Genomic DNA, 13,923 nt, shown 5'->3' on the forward strand with positions numbered 1-13,923 from the left:
CTACTGAACTCTGTTAAAAAATCAACCTATTTATACGCAGCGGAATATCGAACTGAAAATCAGAAACCGAAACTTTAAACTGAAACGATAAACCTGACAAACGCGGTTGGCACTGGTTCTCCGTTTCTTTAACGCTTCTTCTGACTTGACAACGATTCTTCAATGAAAAATAGAATCCTGATTCAACTTGTTCTTGGTTTGGTTAGGCTGATCAGCGATAACAGGTAATCAGGCCGGCTTCACTGCTCGGCTACCACACGTTAGGATTAAACGCACACACGAAACCGAACATGACACGAAAGCAATAAACGAACACGAGGATTTAACGTGGTTCGGTCTAAACTGACCTACGTCCACGGGTGGCAACTAGGTATATCTTTATTGAGTGACCAAATATTACAAGTACATAATGTTGTTTATATAGAGACTGAACTAGGGTTAGTAAATTATTATGCAAGAAATCTAAACCGGGGCCGGGCTTGGGCCCGACCGCCCACACCCGTCTCCTCTTTTGACTTCATATAATAAACCGGGCCAACAAGGCCTACGAACCCAACAGGAATGTTGGATTGTGTTAGTTGTAATTAGGTAAAAACCGACTAGGTTTTGTTAGTTGGGGATTATTTTGGGTTGAGTTGTGTTAGTTGGGAAATACCTTAAAATGGTTAGAGTTGTGTTAGTTGGGATATCGGTTAAAACGGGTTGGGATGTGTTAGTTGAGAAATATCTTAAAATGGGTTGAGTTGTGTTAGTTGTATGACCGTTCGAAGAGTAAGACCCTACCCTTTTACCTAATACCCTATCCGGACTCTTTACCTTTTAGGAAGAAATATGGACCCGAGACCCTACCCTCTAAACAATAAAAACGTCGGGTATAACTAAGGTTTCAAGTGTCCAACCCTTTACCCTTTAAAGCAGTAATCGTAGCTCCTTTTCTGCATTTACTAGATGCATATCTCATATATGACTTTAATATATGAATCTTAGAACAATTATACTTTCATTTAATAACACAGTAAACTCTAACTTCGAAGGTTTATCAACCATTTGAACTATTGCAAATAATATTCACATTCACAAATTACATGTAGAGAACAATTCAGTATTTTTCATATATATATATATATATATTTATATATATATATATATATATGTTTCCAATTAGTAGTATGGCCTTTTGTTTTTATTTTTCTTAGTAGTTGGGAAATTTATGATGAATCATATATAAAATGCATGCATCTCCTACATTTTAAATTACTCGCGAATCTGATGTATATCTATCTAGAAACTAGTAAAACTGGTCAAGGGTTTGAAAAAGGGTCGGAACCCTTGAAACCTTTTTACCCTTTAAGGTGAAATTTAAATACCATTTACTCAACCCATATTATATATTCGGGTCTAATTAAGGGTTTTACGAGTCGGGTAAAAGAGTTTCAAGGGTACGACCCTTATCTTGCTCACCCCTAGTTAGTTGGGATATCGGTTAAAACACGTTGGGTAATAGGTTAAATAGGTTAAAATAGGCTGGGTTGACATGCAAAAGTTATATATTAGGATTAATGTACATAACATTTACATCTTCTAATATCTTTTAATCCGCTTTGTTAGTTAATTCTTTAGTTTGACCCGTTATCAATAAAGCATGGCACGAGGTTGGTCAAAAAGTGTCCTATGTAATTACGGGTGTAAAGCCAAGCCTGAGCTCGACTAATCTCAAGCTTGACTGGTTTTGACTTACGAGAACTCAAGCTCGGCTCCATCTTGGCTCATTTACTATTGATTAATAAGTTTATACATGTTTTTAATTATTTTTATATATTTTGAGAAAACCATAGGCGAGCCTAAGCTAGTCTTGAGTTCAGGTAGTGCCTTAAATGAGCCAAAGCTCGGCTGGAGCTTGGTTGTGGAATGTGAAATTAATAAGTAGAAGTACAAAAGAAGTAAACTTAAAATACACATGGCTCGACGAGCCTAAACGAGTTTTCCATACATGGCTTGAGTTCGGGCTCTATAACTCAATGATCAAGCATTTTCATCGATCCGCGCTCCAGTTGGTTACGAGCATCTCGACTTGTTTGCATCCCTATTAATGCGGTATTTGTTTCTGACAAAGAGTGCTTATGTGGTGTGTGCGTATGTTAAAGTAGCTAGCGCTTGCTATTATATTTTACATGTTCTTATAACCCTTGTTATTTAATAAGCATGTATTTTTTTAAGAAGATATTAACCTTTTTAGTAATTTAAATGCAATTGTAAACTTGCATTTATGTAACTCTTGATTTACATATTTGTTTACAGTAATTTCAAGAAGTTTGTACAAAAACCCATGGGAACACTGGCGTACGCGTTTGTTGTTAAACCAAACAAATACGTTTGAGCCGAGGTATCATAAGTAACCCGAGAAGAATTTGGGTTTGTATAGCGCGTAAAGAAATGATGATGAGGATGCAAAGGAAGAACTTTATTCACTTGTTACTGTGGTTGAAATCCCATCTGAAGGATTGAAGGGTCTTGGTCCCAAATCATTGATGATGAAGATTGATTTATAAAATTGTTGTCTTTTTATTAATCTTTAGTACATCATATTTACATATATTTTTTTTAATTTATTTTTTTGTGATGAAAGATTTTGACACTCATTTTTCTATACATTTGAGTCATGATATAACTCAATTTGTATTGTCCTAATGTTAATTATATGAAAATCATGTCTTTAAAAAGTGACAAAGAGTACACAACTTAAGTTTTTATTGTCCTAACGTGAAATTATATCAGCATGATGTCTTTAAACGAGTTTGAGCTCACATCGTTTAGGTTAAGAAACCAGGAAGTGATTTTATGAGTTTGAAATTTGTTCTTTATTATTTTTTTACTAGCTTTTGAACCCGTGCAATACACTGGATTTGCCAAATAAAAAAAACTAATACAGGGTCAATTATTTGAAATAAAGACACAAAAATAAAAGGTAAAAAAGAAATTAAATATATAATACAAATAATAAGAAGTACATAATCTCAAATTTACATTCATATAGAAAACATAGAAAATAATTAAATATTGCTATGAATTCAATACTGCTATGAGTTCAAAGAAGCGGTAAAAAGAATTCAAATGGACTCACAAAAATAATAAAACCAAAGAATTATAAGTACATAAAATGATTTGGTACATGTCATATGAAAGTAAATACCAAGTTATCTTTGTATATTATCCTATTTCTTTTGTTGAATTTAGTATGTGATAAATACTTGTGAAATAAAAAAGTACGGAATTGATTGTTTCCAAAAAACAAACTTGGATTATAATTTTTCAGGAAAACATGAATTACAGGATTCTAAAAATGTTGAATTCACGAACCCTTATTTTAAAAAGATGTTGAATTTTTTAATAAAAAGTAAGGTATATATTGAGCATAATTATATTTTATGTATTAAATTGTTGTAAATGATTATTAATGTGTGCATAATATCTTGAAATATATTGAAAATGTTGTAACTTATGGGTCAAACCATTTCACCCATGACCCAAAGATAACATGGATTGAAGAGAAGATTAAGAGAGAATTTATGCTTATGATTGAATATGGTTAGGAAAACTAAGCATCATTATCTTTGTTTATTAGTATAGTATTTTTTTTCCAAGTATATGTATAACTTATTTTATACGTATTGACAGCCTTGATTTTTATCACATAATAAATATTATTTAGTTCTTTCATATTTGTATAATATCAATTTTATATATAGTTTTGCTTATCCAATTTCATATTTCATTATATAAAAGAAAATTATATATTTCTCACAAAATAAAAAGATTCATTTGAGCTTGGTAGATGAAGTTCAGGGTTGAGTTCAGTTATTAAATAGCTTCAGATTAAACTTAAGACTTATTTCGAGACTTTCATGAGCTGTTCTTGAAATAGCTCATGAGCAGATTTGCTTCTTTACACTCTGATATATAGTATATATAGTTATATGCAAATAGTTGCAAAAGTCGCTATACACTGCAAGGTCAGTCGACCGACTGAAGAGTTGTGAGTACCTAGTCTAGTCAGAAATTACTCGTCGAACACTAGGCACCTAGACACAATTTTTGCAACCATCGTACCATATTCCATACATGATGACTATTAAAAAGGAAGAATAAGAAGTCCCTATTTATTCTATTTAATATTTATTGAGGCAAGCTCCATGAAACAAATACCCGTTAGGCTGTGTGTTATGGTGGGGGGCTTCAAAGCCCCTTCACAGTGCCACGTCAGCGTCACGTGGGCGCTAGGGGCATCGAAGCCCCAGGGCATAATGACCCTCTATGGTGAGGGGGCTTCGAAGCCCAACATTTTTCTTTTTTTGTTAAAACAAAAAAACCAATACAATAATATATAATACAATAATAAAAAAATACAATAATACTAAAATAAAAAATAAATTGAATAAAAAAACATATAAAAAATTAAAGCTATTTTTAGTTGCTGTCGTCGCCGTCACCTTGCTTATTACTCCAAAGATGTTCAACCAAATCCGATCGAAGGCTGAAATTCGTTTCCCTTTTTCGTGTTTTTAATAGATTAGCAAGTTTCTCATCTTCGTTTAGTGTACAGATCGGCTCTGGCTCATCGTTGTACTCGCCTTGGCAAACTGCTCTACCCGAGTCCTCCAATATCATATGATGCAAGATAATGCAAGTGTACATTATGTTTCTTAACTTATCCATTTGTCGAAAACGAGCCGGTTGTCTAATGATAGACCAACGTTTCTTTAATACACCGAATGCCCTTTCGATGTCTTTTCTTGCCGACTCGAGTTTTTCTTGAAATATTGACGTTTTTCGTCAGTCGGGCACGTAAAGCTATGAACCAACGTGGCCTACTCCGGATAAATACCGTCGACTAGATAATATCCGTGTTCGTAGTTGACATCATTCGTGGAAAATGAGATGTCGGGCGAGACTCCGTCTGTGAGGCGGTAAAAAATAGGGGACGCATTAATCACAGCTATATCATTGTTTGCACCGGGCGTCCCAAAAAAGCATGCCATATCCAAAGATCAAATGATGCAGCCGCATCAAGAATAACTGTTGGGCCATCATGTTCAACCCGATGATATTGACCTTGCCAAGCAACAGGACAGGCTTCCCATTCCCAATGCATGCAATCGAGGCTACCAAGTATCCCGGGAAAATCGTGTCTTTGATGATGCACCTCGTATATTTTTTGTACGTCGCTTTGAGTCGGCTTCCTCAAATATTTTTTTATGATATAGTTGTGGAATACCTAAGTTTAACAAATTTTATGAAATTCATGCTTAAAATGTTACGGTTTTGAAATAAATAATTAGAATATTAATACTCACATTTGCAGAATGTGTGAAGCGCTTCACGAGCCACTGTCGCCGACATCTGTAAGTACTCTTCCATGGCGTCGCTCGCAGTCCCGTACACTAGTTGACGAATTGCCGTCGTGCATTTTTGCATTTTTGAATATCCCGGTTTACCTCTCGCGTCCGCCCGTTGTTGGAAGAATGTGTAAACGCTTTCTAAATCACCAAGTATTCGTAAAAGTAGTTGGCGACTCATTCAAAAACGGCGCCGATATCGTTCCGAATCAAAAGTCGCGTCCGACGAAAAATAATCTTTCATCAACCGGTCATACGCACCTACGCGATCCCGTTGAAGATGAGGCTGTCTTTCTAGTGGTTGTGAGCTTTCGTAATTCTGGACTACGAGTCGGGCAGCCTCTACAACGGCACTAAATATCGCTTTATCCTCTGAATCCGAATTGGAAATATCGTCGATATCGGGTTGGAAGTCGAGTGTGAAAGATGAGTCGGAAGACATATTTGAGGAGAAAGTTTTATAAAGTTTAAATAGGAGAATGAGATGTTTATAGAGGTTGGGTGATTGGTGTGTATATATATATATAGTATTTTATATTATTTAATTTTTTTTTAAATGGTAATAATGCCGTTGGTGGTGGCCCCCACCTCACCCCCCCCCCCCATCGCGCCCATTGTCCGCTCCACCCTCACCCCCTCCGCGCCCCACCTCACCGCGCCCCTCGGCGGTGTTTTCCCCTCACCGCGCCCATCTCCCCCTCCCTTCCGCGCCCATAGCGCATAGTCTTATCAAATCTAAAGTGGGTTACGTTATTCAAGTGGGGACCACCATTCAAAGGTTTACGAAAATAAAACATAGCAATGTTTTGAAACCTGGACCGGACTGGATTGTAATGCCCATAAATTTCGTTAATTGGCTCGATTGTTTATAAATGTTGGTCAAAAAGCCGGGGTTTCATCTTTCTAATTTAGAGCCTTATAATACGTTTTAAAAGTCCGTTTGTCCATCCTTTTTTCCCAAAACATCCCCTCTTACGGCTTAAAGTATTATACTAGTATGTAACACCCGACATTTTCGTTTATCGGCATGCACGTTGTAGAGTTTGTATATTTATCGGGCTTGACCCGGCATTCTCCCGGGAGCTCCTTGCAAACCTCGTAAACGTTCTCACTTAACTTTCCACCCAAGTTGCTACATACTTCAATTTGGAGGGACTTGGATGTAACTATTTTATATCATAAAACAAAAGAAAACTCTAACCCTAAACCTATTTGCAGCAGTCGGACCTGGACCCCCCCCCCTGCTCGTTTTTCTTCTGCCCATCCAAGTTTCAGCCGTGAAAACTTCAATTCAAGGTCGGTTTTATGATTCCCCATGTCTTTTACACCTTAATTGATCATATGAACGCGCTTATTGGTCGTTAAGATTGAGTTTTGATGATAATAGCTTGCTGACAGATTCGTATACGTTTATTGTAGGGTCTGTAACGCGATGTTAATCCACTGTTTTTGATCGATTCTTGATTCCATGATGTTCTACTTTAAGTCTAGTTTCCAGAAAGGTATAATACGTAATTTTTGGACGAGATTTGAATAGTTTTTATGATTTTATAAAATCGAGTGTCAAACCTGATGCGGGACGACGGATCCTGGTCCGTCTTCCCGACATCATAACCTTTTTTCGACAAGTCTAAATTGGTTGTTTCCACTTCTGGAAGTTAATATTTTGAGTTAGGAACCAAACCCAATTGGAATCGTTTAATTTGGCTGGGTAATGAATTTTATAAAAATAAAACCATTTTGTTGCGCAGCTGAAATAGCTGCACATACCTTTCTGTGTTGGAAGAATTTTTATGATTTTTGTGTCCACAAGAAAAATATAATAAAAATATTTTTATAAACTTAAGATATTTATGCAACACTGGTAAACATTTAATAATTTAATTCCATGGTTTTCCTATGTAATAAAATACATCTTTGCATGCTAAAATCTGCATATTATATTCGTATTGATCGATAAGTTCGTTTTAGGCTTAACCGGTGGCTGCCCTTTCTCGCATCTTTCAGGGCTGTTATAATTGAAGTTTGTACTCCGTCATATTCTTAGGTATGTCACTTACAATATACTAAAATTTCATGACCAATGGAGGTGTTTAGGTCGGTCAATCGATTTTAGTTCGAAAACTAGGGTTTATCGGGTGTAGGATTGACAATTATTGAGTTTGATGCGTTAAACGATTGGATGACCGACCGAATCAGTTTGTACAGCCCTAGGGGGGGTTAAGGGCTGTGGGAAAATTATATTTTTGATGCACGGGGCTGTTGGGGTTAGTGCTTCGTCAATCGAGTCGGCGGTGCGTGAATTTTCGTTTAAACGTTAAAGTAAGAGTTGTAAAAAGGAACCGTCAACCCTATCAACTCGGGTAACATAATCTTGATGAATGAAAAGATTTAAAATGGAATTTGGTCCATTCGGGGCTGATTCGTTTAACAAATGGTTTTAAGGTTTATTTCGCGCGCATTCGACCTGATTTGATTATCGTTGGGCCTTAGGCCAAGTTGTTGGGCCTTGGGCCAAAGTGTTGGGCTTGGGCCAAGTGTTGGGCCTTAGGCCAAGTTGTTGGGCCTTGGTCCAAAGTGTTGGGCCTTGGGCCAAGTGTTGGGCCTTGGGCCAAGTGGTTGGGCCTTGGGCCAAAGTGTTGGGCCTTTGGCCAAGTGGTTGGGCTTTAGGCCAAAGTCTTAGGCCTTGGGCCAAGTTGTTGGGCCTTGGGCCAAAGTGTTGGGCCTTGGGCCAAGTTGTTGGGCCTTGGTCCAAAGTATTGGGCCTTGGGCCAAGTGGTTGGGCCTTGGGCCAAGTTGTTGGGCCTTGGGCCAAAGTGTTGGGCCTTGGGCCAAGTTGTTGGGCTTGAACGGCCCATTAGGCTAGAGTGTTCTTACAGTCTAGTTTAGTAACGCGTTGTGTATAATTTACAGGCCCTTGCTTGTGATTGTGCACTTAGGGATTTCCTAGCTCATTGCAGGTGTTCGGTTGATTCAGGTGAGTTCATGACGCCATTTTTACTCTTTTACGTTTTGGGCTAGCATACACACCGAAATACAATTTTAAACGATTTTACTCGTCACAGTGAATTGAATAGTTTTACATGGTCTCACTCGTGATGGTGCATTTTGAAAACTATATTTGAATTATTTTATATGCCTTAGGATATTTTAGACTTGTTCATGGTCTTGTGTCCTTAAGGTTACATACATTATTAATGGTCTAGACTCGATGATGTTAGTAGACTTGGCAGTAATTGAATATGAGTAGACCTATTTGTGTTTGCATGCACTGATGTTACGTGTTGGGTTGTACGTGTGCTCGACCCTGATGTTATTACTTGGATGAGATGTTACGTGTTGGGTTGTACGTGTGCTCGACCCTGATGTTGTTACTTGGATGAGATGTTACGTGTTTGGGTTGTACGTGTGCTCGACCCTGATGTTATTATTTGGACGGTATTTATAGGGATATAAATATATGGATGTATATAGATGCCTAAGTACGAATACTTAGTGTTGATGATGGCCTAACTGTTTGTGTCCCGTATTATATTTTAAACTCTTGGAATGTTTTATAATCCAGTTTTTATATTTAAACTCTTGGAATGTTTTATAATCTCGTTTTTATATTTTAAACTCTTGGAATGTTTTATAATCCAGTTTTTATATTTAAACTCTTGGAATGTTTTATAATCTCGTTTTTATATTTTAAACTCTTGGAATGTTTTATAATCCAGTTTTTATATTTAAACTCTTGAAATGTTTTATAATCCCGTTTTTTTTTATATTTAAACTCTTGGAATGTCTTATAATCTCGTTTTTATATTTAAACTCTTGGAATGTTTTATAATCCCGTTTTGATAATTAAACTCTTGAAATGTTTTTAAACGAATTTATATAGGCTTGCTAGGAATGGTAGGCCTTGGGATGTTAAATATATATATATATGTATATACATTATTGCTTGGCCTATATTTGGCGATGTTGTAGTCGTTTCGACTACTGATGTTGTGTATGCCTACTTTGTGTTTGCATGCACTGATGTTACGTGTTTGGGTTGTACGTTTGCTCGACCCTGATGTTGAGCCGTGATCGGGTCAAATATATTACTTGGGGAAGACCCGGGGTGAGGAGGCCCGTATCACGTGCTTGGATATATGAGCTGGGATCGGGTCAAATATATTACTTGGGGAAGACCCGGGGTGAGGAGGCCCGTATCTCGTGCTTGGATGTATAAGCTGTGACCGAGTCAAATTTATTACTCGGGTTTGACTCGTGGTGGGGAGGCTCGTGTCACATGCTTAGGTCTTACCGCGTCCGGGTCAAATATATTACTCGAGTCTTGACTCGGGGTGGGGAGGCCTGTGTACGTGTGTTCGACGATGATTGTATTACTTGATGAATTATATATAATTTATTTTATTTATACCTTCTCTATTGTGTATAACTATAGCTTTGAAATAAAGTATGAATTATTGTTTATGAAAACTTGAACTCACTCAGCTCAAGCTGACTTTGTGTGTATGTTAGATTGACTTTCAGGTTGAGGATTAGAGATTTCCGCTTGGACGTGCTAGAGACTACTCGGACGGTTGAAGGCACATCTAGTCGAAGAATTAATAACGCAAACTGTTTTTTTTAAATTATTACCATAAGTATTTAAAATTTGGATTTTGGTCACCTTCCCGGGTTTTGGGAATTTTGATGTTATCTATTCCGCTGTTTACTACTCTGAAACGATTTTAATGAGATGAAGATTTCAAATAAAACGAATATTTTATTTACAATTGATTTTGGACACCTGTACCCGTGTTTTGGGATTTTTAATACTTAAACTTTTCCACTGTTATTTACTCTGAACTTGTTTTAAATACAAAGAATCGTTTGGTTTTAAATTTTTGTGAATTTGTGGACGTGATTACAAACTGTAGGATTCCCGGGATTTGGGGTCTTACATGGATCGTCGGACATGTCTGACCGGACCCACTATGAATTTCGGTCCGGTTCACTCATACTACCTGTTTTTTAAAAACCCGACCGGGTTTGGCCGGTCGGACCGGACCCAGTGAAGTGCTGGTTGACCCGGTAAATGCTTTTATAAAACAAAAAGAAAATCAAAAGAGAATCGGAATTTATAAGATACAATCCAACCCTGAAGTACTAAATTCGCCGTAAGGCGTAACGGCCCTCATTCCCATCTCAATTCACCACTCTCTTCATTAGGCCTTCCATTATACACTAGCATGGCTGCTGTGTGTGCAATATCAAAAGAAGAATGGGACGTTGGTGGCTGCAAGTTTGCTACTAGATCTTGTAAAGAAGAAAAAAGGTTATCACGTGTTTTAATTTGTGGTTGTATTAGGGCAACTTCAATTTTATTTACTGTGAGCTATAATTGGGCCATCTAAATGTTCTTTTATGATTGTCAGTTTGGGTTAACCATGAAATAGTAAACAATTTGCGTGTCTTAATACAATAATACTGGGAACAAAAAATTATTAGATTATTATTATTTAATTAATTATATATATATATATATATATGACATCATTCGGGTCAATGACCCGATAAGACGTCTTGGTTGATGTCTGATCCGGGTCTGAAAACATTGCAACATAGTAATTAATTCAAGGTGGGTTGAATAATGCTGGGCCCAAGAGTCACAACTAAAAGAGCACATCAGAAGAATTAAAACGAGTCCACACAAAGGGTATGAGGAATAAAAGGAGGTTAAATTCAACGGTATTGACCGGTGGCGGACCCGGACAGGAACTTTTATTATATGCTCAGTAGAGGTGTACGAACTGGGTATTTTTAGGAACTGGAACCAGGTAGGAACCGGTTCCGAGTAGGGTCAACAAAATTCAAAACCTAGTCCGGTAGGATCCGGTTCCGGGTATAGTCTATATGACCGGGTTTTTTCCGGGTTTCATGTACGTGTATAAACCGGTTTCGTATCAGGTCTGAAACCGGGTATTTTGTGCACCTCTAGTGCTCAGAAATTTTGGGAGGTCGGTTGTCTACCACTATATATTGATTTTTTTTGTCTGTTCAGATCGTGTAAGGTCGGTTTGGCTCACATAACCAATAGATAAAAACAAATTACATTACAAATGCATAACAAAATTACGTCAATTGTAAGGGGCACCAATATGAATACGTTTTATATATGATGTACTATATTACTAACCTATATGTATAAATTATATTAAAAGATTCGTAGTTGACCATTTATGTTGTTTAGATATTGAGAGTCAAAACCAAAAACTTTTAACTGTGTGAGAGTATATAATTTTTACATTTATATTGTAAAATATTGTTTTACTAATTTAAATTAAATAAATAAAAATAATAAAGTAAACGTGACAATAACAAATAAAATGGTGGTTGTTTTTTCCAAAGTTTAGATATCAGTTTAACCAGCTAGTACGGACCTATATAATGTAATAGTACTAATTTGTACAAAAATCATATTGTTTAGCTATCAAATCATAAGTTTAACCAAACAAAATATTACAAAACTCAATCCCTAAAAAATGTTATTATTATTATGGCTTTTTATTATTTACATTTAAACTTAAAAACTCTCTTTACAAGTAAATAAAGACAAAACTTAATCTCTTCCACCACCCTCCTCTGCCACCACCTTCTTCAGAGTGTGGTTCCAGCTATTTCTAATAACATTTCCGGTCCGACCGGTCAAAAGACGAGCAATCACCCGGTCTTCTTCGGGTGTCAAGGCTCTATGGTCCACCTACGACGACAATTGGTCGGACCACCGTTTCTTATATGATTTTGGTGGATCTTCCTCTTTTGTCAAATGAAATCTGATCTGGCCAACATCATTATTCTTGTGATTACCTGCCATAATAATAATAATAATAATAATAATAATAATAATAAATTGTTGATTTTGAGTGCGCTTAACAAGGTTGGTTATTAACTATGAGACATAAACAAAAATAAAGTCCTTAATTTTGTTACCTTTTCAAATGATAATCATCAAGACTCTATAAACAATCAACATGTCATCATCCTCTCCAAATTGATTAATCAAATCTGACTGTAATGTGAGATACGCACCATCAAACCTAGCATTCACAATGGACAAAACAAACCAAACACATTAAATCCCAATACTTTTAGCATACCAAGTATGGAACAAGAAAAGATATTGGCATTACAAATTATGCTTCATTTGTTTGCGATTTATGTCATAACATGTTTGTAGTAATAATGAATTCCCAAAATTTTCAAGAAACGTATCCAATATCTATTTACTTTATTTCTCATACATAAGTAAATATGTCACGTTAACACCACAAAATTCCTCAATCCGTTATTTCAAAACAAGCTATGATTTTGAAACATGTAAAGAATGATTATGAGGCAAATACGATTCGGCAAAACAGAATTAAGAGCGCTTACATTGATCTCTGAATAAGAGATGCCATCTTTGGGAGCGGCATCTGGATGTGAAGGGTGCGGCGCCGAATATATGTTTATAGTGGAATGAAATCTTATTAGTCTATATAGAAAGTCTATGTAACCCTAATCCAAATTTTGCTATAACCACCCACGACAGCCCACATTCGTTAAAGGATGATCTAATGGATAATGCCCAAAACTTTTAGCCCATCTAGAAGTTATTTCTTAAGTAAATGAACCAACTTTTGGGGAAACAAAAGAGGTTTCAATCTATATATTGTCTTTACGAAAATGTAAATTCATCAATAGGCATACGCTCATTTAAATGCTCGTGTTCAATTTGATGCATCCTTCTCTAGACGCAACAAAACTGTAAGACCCAAAACCCGGGAGTCAAATAGTTGGTCGTCATACCCAAATATTCATAAATAAATGTCAAAAACAGTATCAATTTATTAAAAACAACATAGAGTGTCATGCAGCGGAAAATATTCAAGTATAAAACCCCAAAACCGAGAAACACGTACAAAATCAAATTTGTAATTCTTGCAATAAAAAAAACTGTTTATTTATTAATTTCTTCGACTAGATGCCTTTGACCAATAGGGTAGCCTCGAGCACGTCCAAACGGTATCCCCTAATTCCTCAACCTGAAAATCAATCTTACATACACACAAATTCAGCTTAAGCTGAGTGAGTTCATGTTTTTATAAACAATAAATATAAATCAGTTTAAACTAACAAATATAACAATAGTAGAGAAAATAATAAATAAATAAATAATTTTCCTCGATCAAACAGGCAAACACGAGCGAAAATAATAAATAAATAATATTCCTCGGTCAAACACGCAAACACGGGCCTCCCCACCATGAGTCAAGACTCAAGTAATACATTTGGCCTGGTCGCGGTAAAACATAAACGCGTAACACTAGCCTCCCCACCACGAGTCAAACTCGAGTAATATATTTGACTCGGTCACGGTTTAACAAAACCTAAACACGTAATACGAGCCTCCCCAACACGAGTCAAGACTCGAGTAATATATTTGACCCGATCACGGTTTAGCAAATTGGCGGGCCTCCTCACCACGAGTCACGAGACATGAAGTCAAGGACTC

Source organism: Bidens hawaiensis, unplaced genomic scaffold, assembly GCF_021521415.1.
Source record: "Bidens hawaiensis isolate Kalapana, Puna unplaced genomic scaffold, B.hawaiensis_p1.1 tig00044086_1, whole genome shotgun sequence".
Lineage (NCBI taxonomy): Eukaryota > Viridiplantae > Streptophyta > Magnoliopsida > Asterales > Asteraceae > Bidens > Bidens hawaiensis.